Genomic DNA, 6632 nt, shown 5'->3' on the forward strand with positions numbered 1-6632 from the left:
TTGCAATAAATCTTAGTGTTACTACCAATCTTTCTCTTGCACTAAAACTGTGTCGTAGGACATCTTTCTTTAAAATAAACGGTGTTATAGGATTTAGTAATATGTCAAACGATCTTGAATCTATTCGTAGATAATTTCTGAAGTCCGCTGATTCTAAAGCCCCCATATAATGTTTATGTTTGCTTACTTTCCCCCCAGTAATAATTATTCCTTCGCCTATGTTCTTTTTCTTCTATTTGAATTGAGCCAACGGCCAGAGCTAGACAAATGCCAACTTTTTGACGTCTGGAGCCCTCTTCGAATACACGTCTGACTTCGTCGTGCTTTAAATCGTCACTGATTCAGTAACTAAATTTAGGACAGAGTGATCAGAAGCTTCTAATTGTAAATTGCTTCTGAATTTAGATGATTTTTTTATGGAATAGGAGGACAAACGTGCGTACGTGTCACCTGGTGTTAAGTGAGCACCGCCGCCCACATTCTCTTGCAACACCAGACAAATCACAAGAGCGTTGCCGGCCTTTGAAAATAACTAAGACTAAATTCAGTGAAATGTAATAAGCGCTTTACATCCTTTATGGCACTCCGTTTGTAGGTTGTGGACGTGCGTCTAATTATATAAATTACTAGCTGACCCAGCGAACGTATTGCCAAATAAAGTATTAAAAGAATTCAATAATTAAATTTGTTGGGGTATGAAAAATACATAACGACCGATTCTCAGACCTACCAAATATATCGTACGTAAAATTTATCGTACTACAATAATTATTATATTCGATTGCCATCTTGCAACCGTATTGCGGATCTGTAGATGGAATAGAATAATATTAAAATCGCGATACATTAATAAGTGTTGATCGTAAGACGGGTGTAAAGTTGAATTTGTATGTATTTTTTAATGCTGAATCATAATAAAATAAAAATAAAAAAAATGACAAAATAATAAAAATTTAGGGGACTACCCTTAACATTTAGGGGGATGAAAAATAGATGTTGTTCAATTTTCAGACCAGACAGATAAGTACACAAAATTTCATGAGAATCGGTCAAGCCGTTTCGGAGGAGTTTAACTACAAACACGAATATTTATATATTAGATTATTCAAATCTATCCCTACTCTATGTCTAAATATTTTTAGTGAAATAAAATACCTATACAGTTTCAATTCTCTTTGAGGTTGACTGACATGAAATTCGACAAATATATGTTGACGTTGCGATAAAAATAATTACCTATTACTTTTTAACATTTTTCATTACAGTTAATAAAAATGCCGATGCCTAAGGTACACACTCATGAAATTGATTTTGGCAAATCAATAATCGGCCGTATAAAACAAGGTTTTTGGGAAATACCGGCAGTTATGTGTTCCTCTGTCATGGGTCTCATTGGAATAGGACTAGGTATTTATGGTCTTCAACGTTATTTAGCGAATGATGGAGAGAGAAGAGAATTCAGAAGCGTTTATGTTATAATGAGAGACGATGACGTCAGAATTAGCAACCTGCGAAACCCAGTTTATACTCATTACTGATATACTTATAGACACAATAAAGAAGTTAAGATATTGAAGACTTGTTCATTTATAAAACTATTTTTCTTCCTCTGGCTAACATAAGTGATACATATGTGCTTATAATTTTGAATTTGGACTTAAAAAATATGATACTGATTTTACGGTACGATCTTTCGACATCGTGAATTCACACAACACATTTAAACAGGAAAAACAATGATGCCTCCACATTCTTTAAGCGGCAAATCGCATCTGCTAAGTCTAAGCACGTGGTAAGAAATCGTCGAGCAGCTTTCAAGTCACTTTTCTGAAAAGAAAGTTCTGGGTGTTGTCGAACACTACCATTGGCAACTTCAGCCAGGCGTTCCTGCTACAACTGCAATTGGAGAAATATGCCCTAGCCCATACGGCAAGAAAGAAAGCCGATCTTCTGAGTACTCGTGTAACCAAGTCGACTATTAACGTCGATGAAAAGACACCCCCGCTCATCCCTCGGTGTCAGAGCTCTATGCCGGAAGTACATACATTTCAGACAAAACAAGATTTACGGCAACTTCTCTTATATAATGTTCCTGTTATTTGCCAGACCTCTTGCTTGTTATTTTTGTTACGATTGCAAAATTGTAGATGTTTTTTGAAAAATATGTATAGTGCAACGATACTGTAGCTGTACCTACAACAAATAACATCAATTAATATAAATGTCTAACATCAAATCAAATCAAAATCAGTTTATTCACGTAGGTCACGGAAATGACACTTATGAATGTCAAAAAAATAAAATATTTTTCTTATTGAATCTACCGCTACTTCGTAAAGTGTTGAGCTAATCAGAAGAAGTAGCAAGAAACTCAGTGCCACTCTTTTATATCAAGATTTACAGATCATTTCAATTACAATATAATATGTAAAATGTAAAATGATGCAACAAACATGTAACCTCTAACGTAATACATTCGTAGAATTAATATTAATAATAATATGTTCTTAAAAGAACATTTATTATTATTATTATTTTATATACTGTAATATTAACTCTGATAAGAACCATTTCATAATGCTGTACATGTCATAGAATCATGCAGATCACCAGTAGTCAGCTCATTGAAGTACAAGCATCGTCACGTTCTTTTGAAGATCGCAGATATACTTACGTGACCAGTCATATTCTCCGCGTTACACAATCTCACAGCAAGGCCGAGCGTACTCTACTAAAGCGTGTAGATTTCTATTCATTCAATCTTAATCAATGAGCAACAGGAGTTAGTCTGACTCGGTTGACATGGCTCACAGTGCTATCTCTCATGTGATGTCACATATACAGAATAGGATCAAGGCCTGCTCCAGGCAGGTCCTGACGATGCAACCGCATCGCCTAAATCTGCCACCAGAGGTCAGGAACTTACTCACACAGAAACACAGAGCCACTAGAGTTTACGATAGGTATCCGTCGGTCGAGAATAGGCGCCACCTCCGCTACCTACAGCGGGTGGTAAGGGAACGTATCGTGGAACTCCACGGCGAACGATGGGACCGCTTGCTCGGCAACCTTAAGCCATCACATGTGGCTATCTGGAAGCTGCCTCGCGCGTTCAAACAGGAGCCACTCAGTGTCTCCTTTGGATAGACTGGAACTGCAGCCGGCGCTCGATGACGATGAGAAGGCTGAATGCCTCGCCAATAGTTTCGAGAGTCAGTGCTCTCCAAATGCAGCAGCCGACCCGACACACGTTGACGAAGTTGATCGTGAAGTTGAACGTCGCTCTGCTCTGAGTCCTTCAGGCGATGGAATAAAACCCACCTCTTACGAAGAGGTGAAACTAATTATTAAGGAGCTTCACTCCAAGAAGGCCCCGGGGCCCGAGGTTCTTAAAATCCTACCCTCGACTCTTATTACTTTATTGGTTACCATTTTTAATATTCTTTTCTTTTCTAATAACGCGTTCCCCGAACAATGGAAGGATTCTATTGTTATCGGTATCCCAAAACCCAATAAACCTAAAGCTAATCCGAGTAGCTATAGGCCTATTAGCTTAATTAACTCGATCGAGAAACTTTACGAAAGATTAATTCTCGCGCGTCTTAATCATTACATCGCGGAGCTTAACCTGATACCCGACATAAAGTTCGGATTCAGAACCGCTCACTCGTGTCCCCAGCAGGCTCCCAGACTAACCGAGTACATTCTCATACGGCGTCAATTTCACGCTACCACGGCAGCCGTGTTTTTCGATGTTGCGAAGGCCTTCGACAAGGTATGGCACAACGGCTTAGTATTCAAGCTGTATCAACTGGGAGTGCCAGACAGGCTCGTGCACATCATACGAGCCTACCTTACTGATCGCTCCTTCCGATATTCAGTAGAGGGCACCCTATCCTCACCCAGACCAATCAGGTCTGGCGTGCCACAGGGTTCAGTCCTCTCTCCCACTCTTTTCTCACTCTTCACGAGCGACATTCCCAAGTTTCCGAGTGTCCAGTTCGCTCAGTACGCTGACGATACGGCACTCTACTTTGGCTCCGCTCTTTTGAACCGCTCAACCTTGAGCAAGAACAATAAAGTGCTTCAAGCCACCGTCGATGAACTAGGCAACTGGTTCAAAAAATGGCGGATTGAAGTGAACCCCACCAAGAGTGCAGCGGTACTCTTGGGTAACGCGAATAGCATCCGCGCTAAAAAACGACCGACCGACGTTATTAAATTGTATGAAACACCCATTCTAGAATTACAAATACTTAGGAGTCACGTTCAACAGCAATATGAACTTCAAGAAACATATTGATACGGTATGCAATAGAGCCCGATTTGTTCTCAGTCGCCTTTATCCACTTGTGTGTGGGCGAAGCAAACTTCCGCTCAAACACAAAGTGTACAAAACCATCGTAAGGCCCATACTGTCATACGCAAGCGTCGTGTTCGCGCACACCCGACCAAGCTACCTACGTTGTTTGCAAGTAGTTCTAAATAAATTCACGCGCATGGCAACCGGAGCCCCGTGGTTCATTGGAAACGTAGATCTTCACCGCGATCTAGAGCTTCCGACGATAACTCAACACTTTAAAGAGATCTCGCGACGCTTCTTTGACAAGGCGCCTAACCATCCCAACATCTTGGTTAGGAAGGCATGTGTGTACACCCCCTTAACCATAGTTTCAACCCAATAAGACGTCCCAGGCACGTCACGATAGACCCTGATGACGACATCACCGTCACCGGCACCCACACAAACACCGACACAGACACGCACACACCGCCTTCGCAAGCGTAGGCGCGGTCAACCGCCGCAAACCACTGGCACTCGTCACTCTGACGATGGCCAGCGGCCCGCAACCTAGATACACCACACATTCTTTTGATACACGACGAGACGTTAGTCCTCGTCCTGTAAGCGTTTCACTCCACTCACGCTCACTCACGGACTGACATACACCACTTACACAATCACAAACAGACGCAAACACAAACATACATGCACACAAACATTTACACTACTTACATACATACAAACATACATACATACACTCATAAACACATACATACACACTTACATACATTACACAAAACATCACCACACTCGCCGGCGAGTGTGTTCTTCTCATCTTTTCATCTCGTCGATTCTCCTTAGGAGACGCCCCGCGACTGTTGTTGCGTAGTCTTTGCGGCCTCCACGGCCCATGTCCTATGTCGCTGTAAAAGCATGGCTAACAGCATAGAGGAGGTTTTAGTCGGTATGGGGTGTCCACTTACGCGGACACTCGAGTCCGACATATTAGGCCCCGTTGCGGGTCGTAAATACGTAACTGTATTTCCTCCTCTCAAAAAAAAAAACAGGAGTTACTGCTCATTGACACCCGCCGATCGAGCATCAACGCGAGTTTACACAAGCGCTCGCTGGTTGGCTTGCTGCGATAGCATTTTAGAGCGAGATAGAACACATTGTATTATTCTCAATTATTCTAATTGAATTAAACGTTTAACTATTGGTCAAAATGTAAGCTTTAGTATTGGTGTGTAATTTCTAAACTTGTAAATATTTTTTAAGTAACAATTGTAATTACGTAACTAGTTTTAAGGATTTTGTATAATTATATATCGTGTAACTGAAATAAATTATATATTCCTCATACTACTCAAGCAGTTGTCTTATTTAATCTCCAAACGCTCAGACACCAAAATACTAATTGTGTCCCGGTTCTCAGCTATCTAATTAAAAAGTGCCCCCGTGGCCTGCCAAACAGTGCGATGATTGAGATTGAGACAGCTTGTGGCGAATAATAGTGTGTAGCAGTAGAATAATAAAAGTTAACATGAAAAATACTGCGAGAATTTGATACACAGAAAGACAACACAACAAGAGCTGCATGCATAGCAACTGGCTACGGAGCGTAAGTCAAGGTCACGTAAACCAAAAAAGATTGAAAATTTTTTCATGGATTTGACAGTAATTATTAGTAAGTCCATAAACACTATTGATCAAGTTAGGTGAACTTGCACAACAACAACATACATTTGCCGTTGCGCTTTCAGACTGCGAATCAAAGAGAATTTAAACACTGCTGCGAATGATATGTCCAAATAACATCACATGTCTAACACTTCAAAATTTAAAAAAGTTCTAAAGAATCGCTATATTCAAAAAGCCTACGATCAAAGAATATATAGAGGATAAAGAAGTATGGAAAATATATGCTCCTGGTCTACCTAATAATTATTAACATTAAGATTGTATAATCGAATGTAACATGAATATAATATTTTATGTTGGTTTATTGTAATTGCATTATATAGAATCATTTGTGGGCATGCTTTGTAGTTTAAATTTAAATTAATTTTGTAAATTTTAGTTATCATGCATAGGTATGCTATAACATGGGTCATCATGCTCACTGAATGGCATTGCTTGCGGTGGCGTCCTTATCCTTCGTAAATATGTGCGAGGCGATCGATGTCTGGTCAATGCGTCAACTCGTGAAAGGTTGCTGGTTATGGTGCCAGGTCGACCTGTTATAGTTAATCAATCATTGTATTTGTTGGATGCAATTACTAATTGAGACAGTAAACACGACCATCGTGTACAAGTACGCTTAGTTTAAGACTAATTGGATAAAGTT

The sequence above is a fragment of the Leptidea sinapis genome, chromosome 3, assembly GCF_905404315.1.
Source record: "Leptidea sinapis chromosome 3, ilLepSina1.1, whole genome shotgun sequence".
NCBI classification, from domain to species: Eukaryota; Metazoa; Arthropoda; class Insecta; order Lepidoptera; family Pieridae; genus Leptidea; species Leptidea sinapis.